Source organism: Argiope bruennichi, chromosome 4, assembly GCF_947563725.1.
Source record: "Argiope bruennichi chromosome 4, qqArgBrue1.1, whole genome shotgun sequence".
NCBI lineage: Eukaryota > Metazoa > Arthropoda > Arachnida > Araneae > Araneidae > Argiope > Argiope bruennichi.
In genome coordinates, this window is record NC_079154.1 from 17,273,557 (window position 1) to 17,300,696 (window position 27,140).

Sequence of the window (27,140 nt, forward strand, 5' to 3'; positions counted from 1 at the left end):
ACCACAACAAATTTCATTTATGCGTAATTACGATCACTTCCTCTCGCGTGCAATAGACAATTTGAATGATTCGGTCAAAGATTTCATATTGAATTACTGATTTAATGATTAAGTGATACATAAATTTTAATGGATTTATCCCATTCTGTTTTTGAGTTATCGCAATGTCACGGACACATGAGAAAATCTAAGCATGATAGATTTCTCCTGAAATCAATACAAGTGTGCAATTTTGTCATAAAAATATCATGCCAAATTTTATTTGTCGGTATCATTTCTCTTATCAATTATTTTGTTCTCAGTCACACGAATATAATACTAAAAAATGATACAAACATTTCTAATCTGAGAAATGTTTATAATATGGAGATTTATCGAATTCTAGGGATTCGATCATTCTCTAGATATGTTTTAAAAATTCTAGATATATTTTCATAAAGGCGTATCATGTACGAAAAATTAAAAATAAGAAATATAGAAATTTAATGATATTTTTAACTAATATTCTTTGTATTTTTTTTAATTATAAAGTAATTTTATTCAAAAATTTCTCGGTATAATAGTTTTAATAAATATCAGATATCTGAAGTAATATATATATATATATATATATATATATATATATATATATATATATATATATATATATATATATATATATATATATATTATATATATTATATATATATAATTCAAATAAAGGTTAATTATAGAACAATTGGAATGATCCGATCTTTTTCCTGAAAACATTCTGCCTAATTTCTTTTGTAATTTTATTCAATTATGAAAAATCTGTTTATTAACAATTCAAAATTATTTTATCAATGAAATATTCTGTCATAAAATATAATAATATAATTTTTGAATTATATGAAATATTTATATTTCCTTATATGAAAAACTGTATATGCACAAGACATAAAATAAAAATAAATGAAATGGAGTGCATGTATAATGTAATCCATTTAAACTGTCCATTCCCCAACAAAAGAAAGAGAGAAAATAGAATTTTGGATCCCTTTGATAAGAATTGATTGAAAAAGCAAAATTCTTTTTCTTAGAAATGACGAAAAATATAGAAAAAGGATACAAAAATAAAATGGAAGAGAACCCAGTTCCATCCAACTGAAATTAATGATGCCATTCCTTCTGAAATGACAGAGAAAATCCTCAATCAGTAGAAGCGAAAGCATCTCCAGATCGATAATCGATTCATCGATTCGTTTAGCCGAACAGGACACGGAATCGATTAGAGAAGTAATGACTATTCCGTAAAAATTATCGAAAAGAAGACGACAAAAGAGATAAATATTTTTATTGATGGCTTCTTTTCCATCAAGGAAACACTTTTTTCCATGAATATTTTATTGATGTTTTGGAAAGTTTTACGTGAAATAATAATTCTGCATCAAGTTTCGTCGCAACAGAATACTTTCTGTTATTACTTAAGAGAAATAAAGTGGTTTTCTTTCTTGCTGATTAATGTTTTAGAACATTTTCGTTGCAAATAGCGAATATTCAAAGAATTTGTTTCTGAATCCTTTCGGATACTCATAAATATTTAAATAAACCATATTTCTGAAACAAAGACTGAAAGCATATTTATGAAATTCCAAAAACATTCTTTTTTAAAAGAATAAAATGCATATACGTTCTTATTTTTCCTTCAAAATTCCATAACGTGTTGAATCAACGGGTTTTATAGAGCAAAATATTTTTTAAATGAACTTTCTAAAAATGTTTTATAGTACCTTTTTCATATTTTGGTTTCTATAGAGATATTTAAATTATAGATAAATTACAAAAAATGAAGCAAAATTAATAACATAATGCTTTAAAGTAGGTTTTGCAGAAAATTTGCTTTTAAAAGAACTTTTATAAAATGCTTTAAGTAATTTATCTAACTTGTTCAATTCTTTAAACTGGTTCTGATGGTTTGTTTTCTGATACATTTTAAAATATCAAATTTTCTGCGATGTACAGTATAATTTTATTATCAATAGTTTTATTAATTTAATTTAAATAAATTATGATTCTGAAGTAATTACAAAATGTTTCTATTAAATGTATGAATATTTTGACATTATTCTTAGGTAGTTTCAAAAATGTTATTTTTCAACCAATTTATTTAAATTTAGGGATTATTTAAATAAATAAGGATTTGAGTTTCAATAAAATCATTTGAAAATCACAAAGCAATTTTTAAATGTGCTTTGTAATTTTTAGAATACGTTCTGCAATTTACAGAAAAAAAAACAACATATGACGTTATATATTACCATAAGACAACGTGAATCTGGATTTTACAAGACAAGAAGAAATAAATTTGCTATGTGATGATGACTTTACGTGTATTCACTTTGTTACATTTTTGTTACATTTCTGTCTATCAAAGGGATCTAACTTTTAAATGGTAAGTTAATCAGCTCAGTATACATAAAAATATACATATAATATTATAGCATTAAATTCATTCTTAACAGGTGACTCATGTGACAAAAATCTAAAGCTCATGACTTCTTATTTCATTTCTTCATCATTTCACCAGACATTAATTTCAAATATAACAACTCTACGTACAAAGATAAGTAGACGTTTCAATATTTTTATATCTAATTATGTTTATTCAAAATTAATTATATTTTTAAATACTGCACTTCTAACTGAAATTTCCAATAAACAACATCTTAGTTATATGAACATAACTAGCATACGTTTATCACAAGAATATATTTTCATAATAAGATTTAAAAAAATATTCATTTAATATAATTTTTGAGATGGTAAATGAATGATAATAATTATGTAGTAATGATCTTCTCTCTGTATGTTGGGAAAATATTTTTAATTTAAACGAAATATGATATCTTAGAACTGAATTAATGACATAAATTAACTTTAATTCTTTCAAAGAACACATGCGAAATTTCTTATAATATACATTAAATATTTTATTCTTTTTAATGCAATTGAATTTCTGTACATAAAACAAATCATCTGTGGAATTTCATTCTTTTTAGAATGTTTATTTAAAATCATTATGTGGTGGGTAACTGAATGCTTCCAGCAAAAGTTATACTAAAATATCAAGTTGATGTAGATTCAATTTTAAAGCTGTTTAATTAAGTTATAATAATTCTTAAATTACACAAAGCTTCCATCGTTAATTTTATCTTTCAGTTTAACATTATATTTTAAAACATAGAATTCATTGAATCCCAGAATGTATTAAAAGTCTACGTGGTATGTCGACTAAAACAGAGTTTTGAATTACTTTCTGAAAACATAAGAACATTCTTAAGAATCAAATGTAGAGTCAATTATATCCTTAAAAGGATGAATCATTACATTTATCAAATATAAACTTTTCTAGTAATTTGTATTTGGTTATGAGAAAAGAGTTTGTTAAATGGTTTTAGCATTATAACGTTGTATTATTAACCAATGTATCAATATTATGTTAACATTTAAATATTTTAAATGAAATATTTAAATATTATACAAAATTTATTGACTGGCCTAAGGATTAAAATAATTATCAAACTAAATTAAAGAATTCTTTAAGGGATATAAATGTGGGCGTTTTAAAGTTTGAAATCGAATTTTGAGAAAGGCAATACATAGCACATTACTTTGCCTTTATTGAAGTGTTGAATCAATTATTTTTGGATAGATTATAAATTTCACTTCTAAGTATATTGAATATTTTTACATAGTTTTATTTAACTTGATTGATTTCATATTGGTATAGAAAGAATATTGCAATTTATTGAGCGAGAATCATGATTTTTTTTATTTTAATATTTTCGATGACAATGTACTGTTTCAATATTTTCAGAATTTAATTATCTGTCAATCAATTAATATAATTGAATTTTGATTCTATAACTTCAGAGGCATTTTGCAGTGAATTTCCAAAATCAAATTTCAAAATTCCATAGTATTTATAATAATAATAACTGAAAAATATATTAATAATTGAAATTAAAGAAGTTTGATAGTATAGCAATATAAGAGAGCTTTTAAATATTGTAATTATTATATTTCATTTCGTATAATAATTAACATGAAAACTTTTTGTGGTTAAAATCTTTGCCCTCTGAAATATAATGAATAAAAAATAATAATGAAAAATTAAGTAAAAACTATATATATATATATATATATATATATATATATATATATATATATATATATATATATATATATATAAACCTTATAAATGAAAACTAAATTTTTAAATGTCAGTACAAGCGAAATATTAGTTTCAAATATTAGTAGAAAATTAGTTTCAAATGCAATTTTGTGAATGAAACATAGATCAAAGCTTTATAAGAAGAGCAGAAAATTGAATCGTTTTATTTATATTAGCTATTAAATTATGCATGCATATTCCAAACAAATTTTCAAGAAATACACTATTTAATTATGCAAAGAAATTATACAGTGTAGATTCAAGAAAAAAAATTCTTATTGTTATGTCTCTTTATACTTATCTTTCTTTAAGCGACATTTCATCTTATTATCTTCAGTTACCTTATGATTATCCATAGGTATCTAATTGTCGTCATTAGTTAGCTGTAATTGCCTTAGTTTGTAAGTATGCATTGCCTTCCGGTTAAAAGTACGGTAAAAAAAGAAACAATAAGCCGCGTTAAGCTTTATTTATACAACAGTAAGCCTTTTAATTGAAGAAGTTGTTAACAAATTAATAAAAGAAAATAATTAAGTAGAAGCAAGTTCTCTTTAAAACTTCCTTCATGGACATCCCAGGTTGTATCTTAATGGTTTTAAAACTATCTTAGTGATTGAATTAATTGATGGCTTGGAAATACGTTGACTGTGTACTTTTTTGAATAATTTGTTAGGAATAATTATCTGAAATAAATAAATTAAAATTTTATTCTTTAAGCAAGTTTTCCAATTATCTTCTGAATAAAAGCCTTTATATGGCTAATTATTTGAATATATTTTCAACAGAAAAATGTAATTTAAGTCATAAGAAGAATTTAATATAAATCTTCTTCCCTTTCAACCTAAAGAGTTGCTTGAACATTTAAAGTTGTTTTTTTATGCCTAGATATTAATAATGAAATAATTGCAACTCAAAAGTTAAAGTATCTTTAAGTTTGAATTTAAATTAGTAGAAATAATTTTATGAATATCATCAAAATGTATATATAAATTATGGATTTACGTCGATTTCCTATTTGAATTACGATATAGACGTTATTCTTGTATTTATATAACTTCGAGAACCTACATTTTTTTTCTGTATTATTGTTGTATTTGTCTTGAAAGCATGACGTATTTTCACAGAAAGGCAACGATGGCAATTAAATTATCTAATTGAACGGTTAAAAGTACCAAAACTATAAAAACAATAAAAATTATTCAAAAATAATTTCGCAAATGTGATCAAAATCTGCTTATAAATTATGACTTTAATCCGATTTCCTTTTTGGATTCCGATATAAAAAATTTTCTAGGATTCCTATATCTTTAAGCACTATGTTTTTTCCTTATTATTGTTGTGTTTGTCCTAAAAGCATGAAATATTTCCACTGAAAGACAACGATGCTAATTAAATTATTTAATTAAACCATTAAAAATAGCAAAATTATAAAATCTATAAAGATTATTAAAAATAATTTTGTGAATGTGGTCAAAATATAAATTATGGCTTTAGTTCGACATCTCCTTTTCTAAAATTTACAAATAATAAATATTTCTTATTCAGTTATTATTTCTTCACTCCTATTAAGAAAAAAAAATCATGAACGGCAGAAGTGTACAATATATTTTTACATTCCTGTAATAAATAAATAGCTTCCTGTAATAAATAAATAGCTTCCTGTAATAAATAAATAGCTATAGTTGAGCTTCTTTGTAGCGCTGAAGGGGAAAAGGTAATATTATGCTACCTACAATAATAAAAAGTAATTAGCGATTCATTTCACTTCAGAGAGCGTCATTTCTTTTATAGGCATAGTCTGTTGGATAATCCGTTGATCGTGCATTCCTATATTTTTTGAACAGCTATGTTTTTAAGTATTTTTTTTTTTTTGTCTTGAAAGCATGATGTATTTTCATTGAGACACAATGACAACGATTAAACTACTTAATTAATCAACTTCTCCATTCATGAAAATTTCTAAAATAAAAAATTACTATTAGCAATCAAAATATAATAGATAAGAAGTATTTTTCTCACTTTTTTTGATAGTTCAAAATTTAAAAATTAATTTTTTGATTTCAACATTATTAAGCAATATATTAGAAAATATCAACCAAAGAAAGTTATCATTATGAAATTCAATTAAAAGTAAATATTTCCTGAACCGAAACCATTAAAACATAGTATTCAGAGAGAGTTAATGCTGCTACAACTGAAACACAGATGAACTTGACCAAATTCGAAATAAATATCAGGTTAAATGCAAAAAAGGAACCAAAAAGGTAGAAAAGATCCATCAGGCCTGAAAAATTTTTCATGTCTTTCCTTCAGGTAGAGATTCAAACTAGGGATTTTTTTCTGTGATGAGTCTGACTTTCGTCCAAATTATTAACCCCTCGTGACCCGAAAATCCTCAGAAACATAGGTTTTGGTAAAAAGACTTAGTATCATAAAATCTAAGCAATAAATCACACAATAATACTAGGCAAAATATTATTTCAAAAAATTATATCTAAGCAAGACCATAGCAAAATGGAATCAAACTATTTCTTTGATTTTATGATACTACTTCTTATCTTCAAAACTTCAATTTCTTAGGGTTTTTGGGTCACTAGGTATCAATATTTTGGACGGAAGTCAGACTCCTCACAGAAAAAAAATCCCTTGTTTGAATCCCTGCCTGAGGGTGGCCCTTGACAAAGTCTTCAGGCATGATTCATCTTTTCTTTCTTTAAGTTTAAGTTTAAGTTTAAGTTAAGTTTAAGTTTAACTTAATATTTATTTCTAATTTGAAACATATTAGCACTAATTATTATTTAAAAATTTTATACAAGTATTTTAAATAAATTTACATCAATATTTCCTAATTTATAATAACCAAATCTTTTATTATTTCGATTATAAATCATTTTGTGTTAATTGTTATTTTATGTTAATATGTTATGCTATAAATATGTATATAAACTTTTGTCATAGCTTATATAATTTACAGCTGGAAAACACTGCATATGTATTAAATCCTTTACATTTAGAAACGCGATGATTTCTCAGATAAAAGCACCGCTGAAAACAGCAATCGAAAATTCCACGCACTGAGGAAGGTAGCGGCCATCATCAGCAAACCTCCCATCTCCAACATCTTCCTGACGCTTCGCAAACCCTTGTTACCGAACACAGAGCAGAGTCCGTCAACCGTATATCTCCCTTAACTATTCCCCCGGGATAATAACTGAGTCACGTTAGAACCTGCCGATTGTGAACGTTCGCCAGTTACTATGTGCATTATTGATCTCTGGCTTTCGTTTCAGGACAGGAGGCGAAGTGAAGATTACCGAACGATCATTGGTGGATTTTAACCGTTTGAGGACAACACACCAATCCGATTTCTCCGAATTCTGTTTAATGCCATGAATTGCACGGCATTAGCTAGCGCAAATTGGGAATCTCAAGTCAGGTAGCGGCATTCGAAGGATTTCAGATTAGCTGCACTTTCCTTAACATTTGCTTGGATTTCGGGCAAATGAGGTTTGAAGACAAATGATAGAAAATGATAGATTTTGGTAAATTCAAATATTGATAGTTTATTCTATCTAGAAAATAAATATCTCTAAATAAACTCATCGCGATCAAAACAGATTCCTTTCATGTTTTTTTTTTATAAATATGCATATTTAAATAATTAAAAATATGTCAGTTAAGAAAATAAAAAGACTAATTAATTTCTTAGTTAATGTCATTTCAGAAATTGTTCCCGATTTGAACTAATAGCACAAAACTATCTCAATTTTCAATGAATAAATTCAATAATAATGAAATAAATTAATATTAGAAGTAGTAGGAACTCGTTAAAAGAATGTTTTATCCAAGAAATTTTTTTTAATTGTATAAGAATGGCTTCTCTTAAAAGAGTATGGCAATATATTCTAAGCGAAAAATAATTTTAAAAATGTGCCAGTTAAAAAGAAAATAATAGGTCTAAAAGTTCTTTTTAATAATTTTATTTAAAAAATTAATAAGAAATTTCATTTAATAAGAAAATTTTCCTTATTTCAATTACTAGCACTAAACTATCTCAATTTTCTACTAATAAAATAAATAATAATGAATTAAAGAAATATTAGAAGCAGTAGCGACTTATTAAAAGAAAGGTTAAATCAATTAACAATTTATTACCAAATAACATTGCTTATAAAGTAAAATTCTATAGAAATAAACTCATTGCGATTTAAAGCAATTACTTTCATAGTTTTTTTTAATATGTGTATTTAAATAATTAAAAATCTGTCGGTTAAACAACTAAAAAGATTAATACATTTTTTTAGTTAATTTTATTTAAGAAAATGTTCCTTATTTCAACTTATAGTGCTAAATTATTTCAATTTTCGACTAATAAGATAAGTAATAATGAATTAAAAAAATATTAGAAGCAGTACCGACTTGTTAAAAGAAAGGTTAAATCAATTAAAAATTTATTACCATAAAACATTGTTTGTTACATGAAATGTTATAGAAATAAACTCATTGCGATCAAAATCGACTACTTTCACAGTTTTTTTGCTATATTTCTAGAAATGATTTTTAAGTTAATTTTGGGTAAATGAGAAGAGCATTTCTATTAAATTATTCATCAAAGCAAGTTAAGTTTCAAATCACATCAAATATTTTATAAAATATTAGTAATCTATCAAATGTAGATCTTTTATTAGGGTTTTAAACTGAATTTAATTAACTGCATCATAATCAAGCTATAGGATTATTCTTCATCATAAGGACAACAATCGAGCTTCAGTCCATCTCACATTAAACAGAAATGTTCATCTTCAATGAAGCCAGGTCATTCATTTCTCCCATCAATGCAGATCTATGGAACGCATGTGAAGAATTTTTAATTTCAATATGAAAATGAATTTAAATACTTAAAATATACAAATGATTGCATTCCACAAATGATCCCCTAAATCGATTTGAATCACCATTAGTACTTTTATTTTATGAAGACATACTGAGGGTACCTCATTCGCATGCAATAGAAAAAGAACATATGAGTTATGTCAATCATTCTCTTAAAGATTTTCGCTCGCAGAGAATATTTTATGTGAAATTAGACTGTCTATAAATTAAATGAAGAGAAGTAGTCACACACACACAAAAAAAACAGCTAATATGAAAGGAAACAAAACTTGAAATTTATCTCTGTATAAAGTTAATAGTTTTCCCGTCGTTCATTATAAGAAATTTCTAAACATCTGTATTCAGAATAATCTTTTCTAATAATTCTAAAACAATTAACGACTCTGGCCTATCAAAGAAAGAGAATAATATTTATGTCATGAAAGTCATAACATAAAGCCCCTATCCTTTAAACCTTAATTTCTTAACTTCCAATCCATCATCTTAGGAACTATGCAAATAGAGATAAGAAGATGCAAAAACCAATTAGAAACGTGTTCTCAAAATATTAGCATCAGTTTCCATACAAACTAAAATCCGGTGCGATTTGGAACTGCCAGTTGAATACGACACAATAGTTCAAATAAAATATCTCTTTTAATGCATTTGCTTCTTAACAATAATGCATATGATGATCAAATATGATATTTATAAGGCTAACTTTCCTTATAAATATCATGTTTTTTTTTGGTTTTAGAACGTGTCTATAAGAATTTTATTTTCAAGCGTATGAGAAATGCATGCATATGCAAGATATTACAAAAGATATTAAATATATACAGAATATTACATATATCATTAAATATAAACAGAATATTACATATAATATTAAATATATACAGAATATTACATATATCATTAAATATAAACAGAATATTACATATAATATTAAATATATACAGAATATTACATATATCATTAAATATAATCAGAATATTACATATAATATTAAATATATACAGAATATTACATATATCATTAAATATAAACAGAATATTACATATAATATTAAATATATACAGAATATTACATATATCATTAAATATAAACAGAATATTACATATAATATTAAATATATACAGAATATTACATATATCATTAAATATAAACAGAATATTACATAGACTATTAAATATGTGCAGAATATAAAATAAAACTTTCACACAACATCATTTATTGCAAATTGATGGATCATATATTGATTGCTCTCATTTCTAAGAGGATTCGAGTTAGGCACCTGAGAGTAAAATATTGCTCAAGTTTTCTCTTCCAAAAATAAGAAAAAATCCCTATCCTCTTTCGAAAACCCCAGGGGGGAGGCATCTCGAAATGAGGAAGAGATGCTTCCGGCATGGTGGTTGGATCTCGCCACCATGGAAGGTACACAAATAGTTGAGGGATCTGACTTCACCCATCGATGACGGGACGTACTTCCTTCGGGGTGGGCTGTACTGTGGCCGGTGATAGCCCTTAGGACTCAACCACAGTCCCCACCAGTGTTGCTGTTAGGGCGGTCCGGTCATTCAGTTTTATGGTTTAAATCTTTGTGCCTTCGTGGCGGGTCGGAAAGTCAGATGATTGACTATTCTCTTTCGAAAGCTGAAAAGGCATCCCATGTTGATATATAACGGTGATGGCTATTAAAAAAAATGTTTGTTCAGACGTCCTTTGAGTCTGTTTTCGGAAAACCGTTTTATCCTCCAACCCATCAAATCGAACCTTTTGAATCAACACGTGCACCCCTGATATTCAATCAAACATATTTAGTGGAAGGGGGAGAAATTTCTCTGTGGTACCCAGGCGTCTTGGGCGCCCACTATAGCACCGTTGAATAGACATTTAGTGGCTTTTCCTTACTGACAGAGTTCATAAATTTGTCTGAAGAATCAATAACCGTTTTTTCTCGCATAAAATATTTTCTAAGGAAATTATTGTGTCTGTTTATTCATTGCATTGAAATTAAATTGCAATGAGCATTAGCCTCCATTGTTTACTATATTGGTTTCCCCTTTTTTTCAATTGAGCTTAGGTATTTTGTCCAACTTACAATCATCAGTTGTTTTCTTCTCTAGCAGCTGTTTATCCACTCATATCTACAAACTCATCAACTGTCAGTTTTCTACTAAATTAATTTAAAAAATCATCGAAGATATTGAAATGAACATCGAAATCTTAGAGTTTGGCAAGTCTGACAGATTTTTCAAATTATCTGTGCTATTTGACCAAGTGCTAGTGAATTTTTGATTCATTTTTTAAATGGATGGAACGAATTTTCTATATATTTCTAATATTCGTTTTTATTCTTCAATTTTACATTTTTAATTTTTAATACAAGAAAATGGAGAATATTAGGACAGATATGCACACATATGTGCACATATGCAGAGCAGGCACACTCTCACGCATACATTCCTTTATGTGTGTGCGTGTGGGTGTGGGTGTGTGTGTGGGGGGGGTGTCCTAGAATGTTCCATTTTTGTGTAATAAAAATTAAAATTGTAAATTTCCTGAATAAAAACGAATATTAGAAAATATAAAATTCCATTGTATGTGCATGTGTGTATAGTGTCCTGTGTGTCTTTATAAATATGAGAAGAGAGATATTATCAATAATGCCAATGAAATGTCACCGATCTTAGGATAATATTTGCAAAAGCGCATGAGTATAACTTATGAACAAATAATTATCACCCTGTTTCCTAAATAATTGCTTTTAGTTTCCTCCAATTAATTTTCTGTTGAATCTAAATGGAAAATGTTTTTAATAGCACATATAAAGAGATCATGTATGTATCCATGGGCAAATTTAGAAATAGTCAGCTAAATAATATAAAGAAATATAATGTTATCATTTCATTAAGGATATATAATGTCTTATTAAAATGTTGCATCAAATATATTTGAAGGACATTATTTAACTGATAAAAATCTCATGCATTTGTTTCAACTTGAATTGTTAGGAAAGAATTTCGTAATTAAATATTGCTTGTAATTTTAAGTAACAAAAGAATTAAATGTGTCTTTCGCAGTTAACTAATCAGGTTTGTCCTTCGAAATTTTTTTCAGAAGAATCCGTTTCGACTTATTTTTTTCCAATATAAATAACGCTACACTGATAAATCAAATAAATAAATTCCAGTAAGCTTTCTGCACCAAACATCAAGAACAAAACTATGCAATTAATTCATTAATAGGAATTGTTCTGCGTTGAAGCAATTAAGAAATTAAACGCATTTCCAATAAACCATGTTCGATAACCAAAAAGGCCGATGCTTGTTACAGATACTATTACATCAATTAATTGAAAACTTTAAGTTCTTTAGCCGAGAGCCAATTTATTCATTTTTACAGAGTTTGCTTCAGACTCAGAATTTAATTAGTTTAGACGTGTAGGGATTTGGGATTTTGAATTTATGTAATTAGAAGAAAGAAAAATAACGTAATATCTTCGTCAGTCGCGATCTGTATTTGACAGAGAAATCTAAAAGAAAATGAAATATGAATTATTCTTGTTTTTTTTTTTGTTTTTTTCTTCACACTAACATTCCTCGTGTATAAAATTAGTATACTAATTGCTAGTAGAAGTAAAGATCATCAGATTATATTTTAATTGAATTTTTTAGTTGGAAGAATAACTTAAGTAATTTTATGATGAGATGCATCATTTTTAAAAATAAAAGTAATTAATTCTTCTCATTATTTCAACCGGATTTCTGGAAAATGTTGCTTTTGCAAGGCTTCAATTTTAAATCTACGAATTTAATAAAAGAGTAAAATTGAAAGAACTGTATTTTGCTTCATATTAAAAAGACAAATTCTCATTTTAAAATAATTAAGGATTATGATTTTTATAAAATAGTTTATCTAAATAGAATAATGGAAAAGACATTAAAAAATTTTCAACTTTTGCTGTTTTATTCTATTCACTCATCTTTGAAAGAAATTAATTAGCTAAATTACAACAAAAATCATATTAAAGTTATAAAAGAACACATTTTAGTTTATATTTTCTTCATGTATTAACAATAAAGTAAAAATACAGAATTAACTCAATTTTTACGAGTTATCCATTTAAAAATCTTGTAAGAAAGTAGTTTTTGAGTTTAAAGTAAGACGCAACTAGATTCCCAAAATAAATAGCAACAGATAAAATAAGAATAGAAAATACGATACGAATACGATACGATTGTCGTATTATAGAAATTAGAATGCAAGCATTAATTTTCGTTTTAATAAACGAGTGAAAAATCTTGAAAGATGACAATTCAAGAGTTTCGTTTTAAATAAATATAATGTCAATTTTTTTCATATGTATGCTAATATCTAGAACTACAGCAAAATTTTACTTTTGTCAGCCAAACTATCTTTTTTTCTTTTTCCGAAATTGAAATCACATACATGAGACAGTAATTAAAATTGAGTGGACAGTAGTTGATTTTAATCCATTGTATAGATTCCACCTAAACACCCCCTATTTAAATTGGAACACTTGGTATATTATTAATATATAATATTTATAAATTTTCGAAAACATGCTATTGAGTGAGACTGTTATATTCTGATAGTCTATAAATTCTGAACTCCGTGTAATTTCTATTACTGGCAAATACTGAAGACAACACAAATATTTTTTTTATTGCTATCATGTTTCCAAAGAATTAAAATTCATTAGAAATTACTTTTTAATGATGAATATAAAAACACATTTTGATGATAAATTTCAAGATCCTTTTATGAATAATTTTATGTATTATATATAAAAATTAATTTTTTGTAAATACATTTATGCGTTTGAAGATAATTGATTTTGTGTTTTCGCAAAATAACTCGCAAACAAGATAATTTTTTGAAATGAGAAAAAGGCTTGAAGGATTTTGTTTACATAAAGGAATATTTATTTTCTTTTTCATAATATTACAGGTTTTAAATTTTTTGAAATAAGTTGCTGAAGTTGATAGAAAAAGAATTTTTTAGCGATTTTTCTTTTACAATAAGTTTATTCTCATATTAGAATTGAAATAAATTTGCTTAAGAAATTTTTGTTCAAATAAGTTTCTCCCGATATATTATGTGTATAGAAGAAAATGTAATTAAATTTTTAGGTAGTATTAAAAGCCTATTTTTGCTCATATGTAATAAATATGTTCCACGCATGAATGTATGAATAAAATGACTCAAAATAGTTTTATTTTATTAGCACCTTCTGTTTATCAATGAAATAGTAATACTTAAATTAATCTCAATGAAGAATTACTCTTCTTACTTTAAAATGAGTGTATAATTTCTATTTTTTTTATTCCGAATACCCTGAAAAAGATTATTTTCAACGGCTGTGAATGAAAAATTTGTGGAATAAAATATATGACAAAATAATTTTAAGATATCGTTTTCTTTTCCTTAAGTATCGTAATCAAATTCAAAAAAGTATCATACCAGAAATTAGTAGTGAACGAGACATTAGTTAAGATTAATAAAAAGAGAATGGATGCATAATTACAAAAATAAATAAGACAGATATTCAAACTCAGACAAACTTTTGCTTTATTCAGTCTGTGAGTTCATTAAACCCCCGTTAGAAAATTAAAAGTTATGTAAATTCAATCCATATCTGCAGTTGTAAAGGATTAGTTGAGTATTTATTTTAAAAGTTGTGGAATGTTTAAAATGAAAAAATTGATTCAATGATTTGATTCTTGGTTGCTTTTAAATGAATTCGTATTTCTGTTATTTTCAGAAATAAAAAAAATATTTATTTTAAACGGTATTTGATATCTTTTGATTTCTTATGTTTTTCAAAATGTAAAGTCAGCAAATCTAAAGAAAATATACTAAAAATTCTGAATCAATAATTCAAAATCATTAATTATCATCTTATACAAGTATGGATACCGTATTCGTTTTCAATAATTGTAAACATTAATTTTTTTTCAAGAATTAAATAATAAAATTTTAAAATATTTACTTAGGGAACAGCGGTTTTAGTCTTTTCTTAAAGAATACTTTGTGATGAATATTTCATAATTATCTCATTATCCATACAACTCTTTTTTTCTATTATTTTTCTATTTAATATTTTTCCATTATTCTATACAAAAGGGACTCAAATTCCCAACTAAATGTAATATTCATGCTGTAAATCTTTCTTTTTACAATTAGTTGTTTTCTCTTTGAGTTTCGCTTAAAAACAAAATCCTTAAATAAAATTTAATTCATAACTTAATTTTATATAAAAGGCTTCTAGTTTATTTTGATTAAAGCCAATTTAGAACTGCTAAAATTCAAATTTGTGTCAAATTTTAAAAGAAAAAAAAACCCGAATAATTATATTCAACAAAAGAATGCTGCATTTATACAAAAGGATTAATATTTGCATAATAAGATATGATTGTAAAACTAAATAAGTCATTTAGCTGATTTCAATAAAAATGAATAAAAGATTTTAACTATAGGTACAGAATCCAGGCATATTTGTACAAATAGTCGAATTGAATAAATTATTTTAGCAAAAAAATATTTTTATTTCATTAATTTTTAATCTATGATTAATTAATGTTTAGTTGTTTACTTAATTCTTAGCTTTAAAAATAAAATTCAACATCATTATTTATAATCAGGATTCGAATTTCAAATCTTTTATAATAAAACAAGTGATAATGGGGAAAAAACATATATAAACAAGGATAAAATATTTTTAAACATTAATTTTCATATTAGAATTTTGAATGTTTGTTTTTCATTTGAGAATACCACATTAATTTTCAAATGATTCATTTTATGCTTTAATGTTTAACATGAAGTATATACTGCTGCATTTTTATGAGTATTTTACGAATTGACGTATAAATATGTATTTAATTAACTGTGATAAAAAGAAGTTGCAAAAATAAAGCTTGTTTTGAAGATAAAAATAGTTTTCAATTAAAAAATATATATATATAAATTGAATACTTGATACTTTATCCAAGAATATCTTTATGACGTGAATAAAAGTAAAATTTAAAATGAAATAATTAAATATTTTCTAATGAAGTTTTAGTTTATACTGTTATTTAATTCCTAAATAATGGTATATATTTAAAAAAATATATCATTAAATAATATATCGCTTTTAATTGCACTTTACTATTTTTTTCATGGCTTTTAAGCTGCTGGATTAATTAATTCTACCTATGAATGTATTTAATTTGGTGAACGAAAACTTTTGAATCATTGTTTATTCTTAATGAAGAAGATGAAGAAATTTTAATCTTTATATTTTTTCCTTATGCGTATAAAGTTACATGATGCATTTCCTCTACTGCTAAATTAATTTTTGTGGTTTGTTAGAAATAGCCATGTTTCCTTTATTTCAAATTAAGTTTCGAAAAGAAATAATGACCTCAAAAAATTGTAGCTGGAAAAAATTAAGTTCATGAAAATGATTTTGCTTTATTTCTACCATATGTATCTTGCTTGGTTCTCAATTATGCAGTAAAAGCATACATAATTATTTTTACTCTTACTAATGTTCTAGAAAAAAATAATGATTTTAACTCAAACACGCTGAAAAAATAGATATTTTAAGATTTCATTATTTAATCCCAAAGATCCGAAACCAGCTCAATATCTCTTTGTCTAACGTAAATGTGCTTTCTTTTTCTTTTATTCCAGGAGCTTTAATTTTTAGAAGAAATTATAACAAACAAAACTCTTTAAAACTAAAAAATAATCAATCTGTTTTTATAATAAATCCTGATATTTATTTTTGACTCTTTTTTTTATTGACAAAGCAAAAAGAAATATATTTTTTTTATTACTCAGTTGTTCTAAGAAGAATATGAATCGATTGATAAGAAAATACATAGAGAATTTTTCTTTATTTCCGAACTGTGAATGAATTTTGTGAACTGTGAACTGTGAATTTCCAATTTCTCACTCGATTCAATTAATTAAATAAATTATGAAATTTAAGGTTGATATTTTGTAGAGACTAAATACGCATCGCTGTTAAGAATAAAATGAAAATATGTAACCTCAAGAAAAACGGCTTCTCCTCATATAATATTACTTCATACGAACCTTCAAAAAAAAATAAGATTTCAAAATACTTAATCGTAAAAAATAGAAATAGGAAAGATTAATATGCCTTAGACAAAAACAATAGAAAAATTTATATACATTTAGTATCTTATTTAAAAGAAAATAAACCGAAAATATTTAAAATTGATAAAATTAGTCTTCCAACCCAAATCCTGATAGGTTAAAAGTTTGGACCGGGATAGCCTGGTTGGTAGGGCGTTGGATTTGCATTCCTTAGGTTGCGAATCGAACCTTACCGGCCGAAAACTCTCAGTGTGTGTGGTGGCTGGTGCACGTATAAATATGCAGTGATCACAAACTCCTAAATGTCGAGAATAATACTATTGGAGGTACTGGTTCAGAGGTGACCGTTCTCTGATTCAGGTCTAAATTATGATCTGTGGATAAATAAATGAAGTCCGCCCCGTAAAACGGGCTGTGGCGTGTGAGTAGCTAGGTCATACTCTTGGCCCTAGTTAGCTTTACTGAAAAAGCAAGAGACGCTCATTCGGCTTAAATCACTGACAGATAACTGTAAAGTGCCATAAGTCACACCACACAACAATTTTCCTTTCTCATTTTCAAACTTTCTGAATTTGTAATTCATCAATTTAATTTCTGGAGTATTCAGGGTATAAAATTACTCAGAAATAGGTTTTCTAATAATATCCAGGTAGGAACCAAAATAAACATCATATCAATGTATATAATATTGTTTAATGTTTAATATATTTTTTAAATATTTTAATTTTCTGTGTTTTAGCAAAACTAAAGAGATATTTTAAGATAAACACATTTTTTTTTCAGCAAATGATGAGGAAACATTTATTATAAATATTTCTAGACAAAAACAAACATTTCTGTGAAAATTCAGAAATAATAATTTCTAAGAATAAAAAATTATGTAGCTCAAATTCAAATTTTAAGTTTTTAGTTTTTAAATTTCCACAAAAATTAATAAAAAGCAAAATAATTTAAATAAAAATGAATTATATTTCCTATGTAATGTTATTTGATCTCTATCTTCTTTAATCAAACCAATGTTGCAAAAGACATTAGATTGTGTCCCAAGAAATGAAAGAGTCTTTTATTTTACTTTATTAATAAATATGTTAAAATACATTTTTTTTCGCAAAAATTCTCATTTCGATATATTTCATTATTTATAAATAAACATTTATATAGATATTTTAGATTATTTATAAAGTTCTTCAGGAAATATTTTTATCTAAAAATCTACAGCTTTTCAATTTGTTGTAAAAGAATGCTTTGTGAAGATTTTTACATCAATAATTTATTCATAAATATTAATTTTTGTGCTGAAGCACTCGTACATTATAATTTTTGTAAATTTAAATAAATACTTATAAAAACTGGAATAATTCCAAATTCAAAATAAAAATTGGAATTTCTATGGTATTAGTGATTCCATCTTTATGTCGAACTAAATATAGATTCTTAAAATCAGAAACTATAGCTTCATAATGATATGTTAATATAGTAATTAATATAATATATTAATAAATATATAATGTTTAATAAAGACGGGGAATATTTTACATATTTCTTACCACAAAAAATTATCATTGAATTTTGCTACATATTTTCAAGATAAGAATGATATGAGTGATCACAAATAATATATTTATTTAAAAAAATCGGGAATTAAAATTCTTTGTTTTCATCAGTTTTCTTTGACATAAGATAGTGCCATTAGATGTAAGATTTTTTTTATTCCAAAGAAAATAAGTGAATCGATGGAAAATCAAAAATAAGACATCCCTTAAGTCTATCGAAGGACGGTACGTGATAACTATACTTTAATACCCTCCTTCCAACTAACTAGATTCCTCACTTATCTTGCAAAAATCAGTACCCGTGCCTTGACTGCGTGCCTCTGTTGCCCTTAACCAAGAGGATGGATGCATGGATTGGTGGGTGCAACCCGCCAAGAGTTTTGCTGAGCCAAGCGCCCTACAAAGACAGCAGGAAAGGGGGGTAAGGGATGGAAGGAAAATCTGAGGATGCCCAATTTTGGCATCGGTCCAGGAAGCAAAAGGGTATACGACCCAAAGGGTGGATTGGCAACAGAAATGTGAAATTCGGGAGGATTCTTGAAGGGCAATGGTACAAAAGAATAAATGACGGAAAGAACTAAATAAATGGCAGCAGTCGCTCTAATGCATTCATCTTTTCGTTGCTTGGCTTTAAGGATGATTTGTTGGAAGGAATTTGTTTCTGGACTGTTTTGAGATGAGCTTCTAAAGAAGCAGTTGACGATTGAAAATGAAGACAGACGTAGTTTTTGCCAAGAAACTAATAAAGTTATTTCACAAAAAAGAAAAATATTGAGATTTTTTTTATAGCATGAATTTGGCGACAATATTTTAGACCATTTAAGCGGTACTGCGTTGGAATCATTCCAATGAATTCGCAAGAAAAATATTAATATTTAGTGTGACATTTTGTGGACGACTTTCAGATCGATTGTCGGAGTTTCTGAGGGACTAATCCAATGCATCAACTTTTATTAAAAATCGATTAGCTGTTGTTGAGGATCTTTATAAAGTTGTTTGCAAAATTTCTTCCGAATGAAAAGATTCTTTAATGAATACAAGGAAAATATTTAATGCGTCATAACTGGCATTTCATAAATGAGACGAAAAAATTAATTTTCCTGAATTTTAAGACGAAATATTACATTGATTCATGTTCCATTAAAATTCAAATAATATAAGGATTTTAACGATAAAATTAAAAGTTAAATCTCCTAATTAGTCATGTTAGGAAAATATAAGTTTTTAATTAAATAAATGACGGAATTTCAGTTCTTTAAAAATATAGACATCTCACCTTTATATATAAGAAATCGTGTTTAAATATCTAGATTAAAATACTTGCACTGTGGACTTTTTAAGGATATGAAGTGGATTTCTGTTTTCAATAAAATGAAAATCTAGTTCTACAAGTTATTTATCATCCAGGTGTTTCCAAATGAAAATATTTACATGTTCAGTATTAAATATTTTTGTTTTAAAACCCATTAACTGCTCTAAGACATCAGTGCTACTTCAAAAAATCAATATGTGTAAATTTTTAAGCTCAGGAGACGCAAGAGAGCCTATACCCATTACAAAAAAGGGACTATTATTATGTTAACCTACAGAAGATAATAAAATATTCAATATATATTATGTATAATTCAAATATTTAAACAATATAGTACCTGTTTTCAAATTGGCTGGGTAACTTATTATATTAAAAATACTAATTTCCATTTATATGAAAGAATATAACATGTGTCATTATACTCTGTTTATAAAAACGTGTTTTTATAAACTAATGTAAATCGGAATTTTCAAATTCTTCAGCTATATAAGTTAGTAAATATAAGTCTATATATCATAATTAAATGTTAATAATATTTATTTATTGCTTACAATACATCAATATTTACATATGCTATAATATTAAAAATCAAGTATTAAAATTTGAGAAATGTGAAGCTATATAAAACTTATTTTTCTATATTTTTATATTCTTATAAAGTTCATGTTCTAAGATATTGCTTTTGATTATATGCAATCTTTGATAAAGATAAATAACAAACAACATATTAAAAAAGAAAATACAGGTTTAACTTCTCTCAGGAATATTTTTTATAATATTCTATGAGATATTTAAAAATGTTTTGTAATGTTTTAGATTTTATTTACAGTAAATATTTAAAGTAAATAATATTTACTAAAAATATAATCTTTGCACATATTACATATGCCAAAAAAGGAAATTGTTAAAACATACTCATCTGCATAATTTTATATTCATTATTCTTCAGACCATATCTAGTGCATATAAATTATTATTAAATTTCGACAAATTATTTGCTAGTTTTTTTAAAAATAAGCAAAAGATTATAGAAAGTTTACAATAATATATTTTATAAAATAGTGGTTTTAACATGTTTCAATGTTTGACATTCGAAACAAATGTCACTATTCTGTTAAAATATATGACTATAGTATTCTGTTAAAATATATGACTATAGTATTCTGTTAAAATATATGACTATAGAATTCGGTTAAAATATATGACTATAGTATTCTGTTAAAATATATGACTATAGTATTCTGTTAAAATATATGTCTTTAGAATGTGTTTAAGAACTATTATTCGTTTATATAATAAAATAACTGCGAATAAATTATTAACATTTGGTTCTTCCAAGAAAAATCAAAATATTTCAGAATCTTTCTGATTCACTGTTTAGAGACAGCTTACATAAGAAATCTCCTTTCAAGAAGATAAAAAGAAAGTGACTCATCCAAAAATGATCAATCATTAAAAGGATTTGAAAGATAAGCCTTCATAAGCTTACATTTACATTCATAATAAGATTCTTCTACGATGTCACTGTTATTTGCAAAGGCTTTATGACTTGACATTTAAGAATAATTTCAAAAATTTAATATAGAAATGCAAATTTTTCAGTAGATTAATTCAACATTTACTTACTTAAGTTTTGCAGGGTCATTTAAAAAGATCTTTCTCAGAAAGGCAGGATTTGTCTACAGTTTATTATATCCATTTTTAACTGTAAATAAAGTTGATGCAATATTTAGTATGCAGGTAATATGTTGTTAGTTTTCAAATATTTACTTATTTATTTGAAAATACTCTTTGTTATCAAAAATTAATAATATTTTCGTAATGTTTCCTTAAAATCTTCTTTATATATTAAGAAAGGAATAAACTTTATTCTTTCTCATATAATAAAACTTAATAATAGGAATTTACAAATATTTCATAGAAAATTATTTCATTAATATATATATATTCAGAATGTGAGAATTTATTTCTTAATATACAAAAAATTGAGCAAACTTTTATGAAACTTCCACCATTAACCTCCTTCAAATAATATGAATTAAATAAATAAGAAAATTTCTAATTCTGATTTGGAAAAATGGAAACAATTAGAAATTTTTTCTATCATTTGCTTATTAACTTATAGTTTTCTAGTTGTATCATCATACGAAGCTTTCTGAAAATTTTAAAGTCATGTAAAATGCGTTTAAAGCAAATATTAAGATTTTGTACAGGATATTACATTTCTTCCCATTTAATTTTCAGTTTAAATTGCTAAATACAAACATTTAATTTTTCTTTATTAATGTCAAAACAATTAATTACTGCTATAGAAAATTATCAGATGCGTTGTTATTAATATAGAATTACTGATTATCATAATGTGTGAAAGAAATATTGGATTTTTAGACGTTTTAGCAACGTATAATTTATTTTCAAACTCTATGTCTTGTGTACTATTTTAAAACGCATGCATTATCCAAAAAGTTTTTAATGAATTCAGAATTTGAGTTCATATGTAATTAAATAAAAAATTTTGAGAGCATAAAAATAGTTTTCTTTAAAACTTACATCTAGTTAGAGGCATTAAAAATTCATTTAATTAACCAAATCATTAATAACACGGTAATAAGCAACAACATTGATGAGGCAGTTTAAATAATATCAGAAGTACTTAAATATTTGAAATTATTTTAAGTGTAATATTTAAAGCCGAAAATTTAATTTAACTCAAAATTCTGAATACTTAAAATAATTTTCAATACAGGGTAATTCCAAATTCATATCACAAACTTGAAGGGAAGTTAGAAAACAAGGATTCGAATAGTATTCCCATAGAAGACCCATGTCACAATCCATTTCTTTAGATATAGATACAAGGCGTCTCAATTCAAGTGAAAAAAGATGGTTAGTTTCTAATTTCTATACTAGTGAAGATACTTTGATGAAAGTTTAAACAACGATACATTTATTCAAAACAATCATTTATTGTAATAGGAATATATGGTGAGTAAGTGACGCGGTGAGGTGCAAACGCAGGAAATTACGCGAAAAGAAAGAAAAATGTAGCAAATTGGAAAGAAAAAGAATAGAGAGTTTTGAGGCGCGATGTATTGAACGTAGTGAATGACTCCCTTGGCCACCTCAATCTCCAGATCTTGTCGACCAAAAATTATTTTTTCTGGAGGCTTCTGTAGAATTTTGTTTATGAGACTCCAGTTGAGTTATTTGAGGATCCCCTATCTCAAATGTCAGTACCTGATGCATGTCTGTTTGAAATACCTGATATCTTTTGAAGTGCATTCCAATCGCTCTAACGACACCGTCGAGCATGAATTACTGTTAGTAGACACGATTTTGAACAGTTCTTGTAAGCATTGTCAACGACGACGCTATTAAATGCCTTGTCTTTTTTTTTCTTATTATTTGTGTCATTTGCACCCATGTATTACCGTACAATAAATTATTGTTTTAAATGAATAAAACCACTATTGGAAATTTCATAAAAATATTTTACTAATATAGAAGTTAGAAATAAAACACCTTGTTGAGTTGAATTGAGACATCCCGTTTTTAAAGACAAAAAATAGGATTGCGGCATGCTTTTTCTATGATTATGTTCTCTACCTCCCCTGCTAGTTAGTACGATGAATCACCCTCTGTATTTAGCGTTATTCAGAATACTGAAATTTGCTAACCCCCAGTAGGGCAACTCGAAATGAGGATGAGAGGCTTCCGGTATGATGGCTGGATCTCGCCACCCTGGAGGGTACACTAATAGGTGGGGGATCTGACTCCTTCCATCGATGACGGGACGTACTTCCTTCGGGGAGGATTGTACCGTGGCATAGAATTGCATAGCATCGATTCATTTACAGCGTGCATTATGTTTATGAAAAATATAATATATTTAGAAATTTGTAAAAATATTACATATATTTTGAACCCATAAGAAAGAATGAGAAGTTTGATACATACTTTTATTCCATTTATTTTATTTTTTTTAAATTAAAATTTAAAAGAGTGTTTTCTGAATCACTGCTAACTTATTACTTCTTTATTAAAAAAAAGTAAATATTAATTATTATTTTGATTCCTTATAATTTTCATTAATTAAAATACTTTAACTTTCAAACATTAATTAAAATACGTTTATCTTTTTTATACATTTCATTAACGAAAATGCTTTACCTTTTTTTTATTTACTAAAATACATTTATTTCATTAAATTTCTATAGAATGTTTGGTTTTATATTGATTCAAGCAAAGAGTAATTTTTTTCTTTTATTGAAGTCTTAATAGACAGCTGTTCTAAGTAATTTTTTAAATAAATGTTTAAAAATATATTTCTGGAAAAAAAAAAGAAAAAAAAACCTAAGAATTTTCATTTACAATAGTCACATTTATTATCTCTATTATATTCATTATCAAATATTTTAAATTTCATATTTCGAACACTTTAAATATTAATGAAATATAAATATTATTTAAAATGTATTATTAGTACGAAGTGATATATTTATTTAAACCAAGATGGACAAACAGGCCGTCTCAGTTCAAGTTGCGAAACAAGTAAACATCTAGTAAAAGCAATAAGAAATAATAAGCTCTAAATAATAAGTCAGGAGCAATTTTAATTCTTCATAAAGAGAAGACTATTCCCTGTTTTTATCTAACCCGATAAAAATATGAGATTATCTTCATAAACTGCTCCTACTTACAAAAAAAAGTAATAATAGTCTTGCTTCTCTGATAAGCCTCAATAATGCGATTTATACCACACTGCTTCGGAACTAATTATTAACCTGTCATTTTAAACTTCAATATTGGCTCAAAAATCCTTGTTCACGTTAGTCAAGGTAAAAACAAAAGAAATTGCGTCTCTTCTCTTCAACAAAAAAAGATTAAAAATAAGTATCTTGTTTCACTTCCTAATTTTTATCTTCACTTGTTTTGAGATAATTTTGCTAAATTCTATTTAATGCGACGTAGCGATTTAAATTTCTCTACGTTTGGGTTAGAGTTTTTGCATTGGAAATAAATGAGTGTTAATAGGTTCTCTTTCTCTTATGTAAATAAATTTGCTTATTATTTTATTACTCTTTATTTAATTAATATTGCTATTTATGTTAATTTTTTGTTAGGTGGGCATTTTTCTATTTTGAAATTCTTCAAGTCAGCATGGAAATAAAAAAAAAGATTTCTTTAATCTTTCGAATACGCGCTTGTGTTAAAAATAGAAATATAAAAAATGTAATGCTATTTGTAATAAAACTGGATTTATTATATTTCTGCATTCACCACAAAATTTATTATATTATATATTTTTGGATATTATAAAATCTTATTAACTGACAAAATTATTTTGAATATATAATAATACCAATATAAATATTAATATATTATTCAGGTAAAGAAATTTTCATCGATTTTAATTTTCCATTTTCAGTTCGTTTTGATTTTTTTAAATTCTTAAATGAATTACAATATGAATTCTAGTTCAGATTAGCATTAGGAAATCATAAATTAAACAGTTAAGTAATATATTTTATGTTTTAGAAAAGGGATCTCAAATTGGCGGTATGAGAGCAACTTTACTAGACAAATAATCTTGAACAAGATCCTAACGTAAAAATAGATTGATATATGAAAAAAAAAAACTGATAGACGTCAAAAGAAGTTCATTTTAAACATCGTTACTAGATATATTGTGTAGTGAAATTGTATATTTGAAATGAAGTTCTTTTAATTCTATGAATCTTATTATGAATATCTTAAACCCCTAAAAGTGTTCTTCTTTATAGTATTTTACTTTAATCATGTCCCGTTTATTCTTACTGTGGTACGTACCTTGAGTTGTTGTTTTGATTATAGAAAAGAAAAGAAACTTTTATATACTTGTTTGCAGAAGAAATCAAATTTAATTTGATTGATTATTTTTTCAATTAATCATTATGTCTTAGGATACAATGGAAAATTTTCTAATTTAAATTGTTGTTTCCATTGATTTTAAATTGATAAATACTTATGTTCAATTAAATGGGTTTTTACAAAAAATTTTAATTCATGGAAAGAAATATAATTTCCTTTTTTTTAAAATAATGACTTTACATTAGCACATTAAATGAAATAAATTTGCACAATCTATAAAAAATGTTTTCTTCCTCCTTCAAAAATGTAACCCTCCTGATTTCATACTTTGTTTCTTGTAGAAAATACAACAGAATGAATAATATGAAAGTATTATTTCAATGTTTATAATGGAAAGAATTTTAATGTAATAATACAACATAAAATGATCATGAGAAACATAGCATAATATCTGTTGCCGGCATTTCTGACTTACGGAGACTGAAAAAAATTAAATGTTTGATTATGTAGAAAAAATAAGATTATGCGAGCACAGTTTTTAAAAATTTTAAAATTGTAATTACAATATTTTGAAGTAATCTGTTTTTAATTTAAAAAAATCTTCGTTTCCCTCATATTGTTTATATTTTATTTAAAACCATACGCATAATATAACTGCAATTCGAGTTGTTTATAAATATTCGGATTTGGCGTAAATATTATAGTGGGGTTTTTTTCATTTCAAATAATATAATAATATATTATAGCAAATATTGAAATTTAATTTGAATTACTAATTATATTCCTTTTTTTCTGTTTCAGAATCATCTATTGCCAATGTCACTTCTTGATAAACCAATGAAAAAATATTCAGGAATAAAAATGTGCAATCAACGAATATATCTACTAAATGGACTTTCACACTGGAAACTCGATACTACAAACAACTTAGTAAATATTTTGTGACTACCTTAATTTTCTGGAAGCAAGAAAACCTCGATTCTATCTGATATTTACTGAAACATGGCTTGTGTACTTTGTTAATCGGGCAACATATAAGACTAATCACCTCAATCAGAGTGAATTATTTAAAAATAAACCAAAGACTGTGTATTATACACTGCACAGGAATATACAAACTATCTAACCGTCATGGACTCAAATGTTACTTTTTCGTATATGCATATATATTCGTGATTATCTGTATGGATGAATGAAGTGACTGTTTACTGTAATA

General features: G+C 25.8%; 1 protein-coding gene across 1 annotated transcript in view; it reads left to right on the forward strand.

Moving 5' to 3' along the window:
• Positions 1–26,930, forward strand: part of LOC129965430 (octopamine receptor beta-2R-like) — a 190,143-nt gene extending 163,213 nt beyond the window's left edge. The window contains exon 3 of the mRNA XM_056079290.1: positions 26,726–26,930. The gene's annotated coding sequence lies outside the window, so the exon portion shown is untranslated. The remainder of the gene's footprint in view (positions 1–26,725) is intronic.
• Positions 26,931–27,140: the final 210 nt, after the last annotated feature.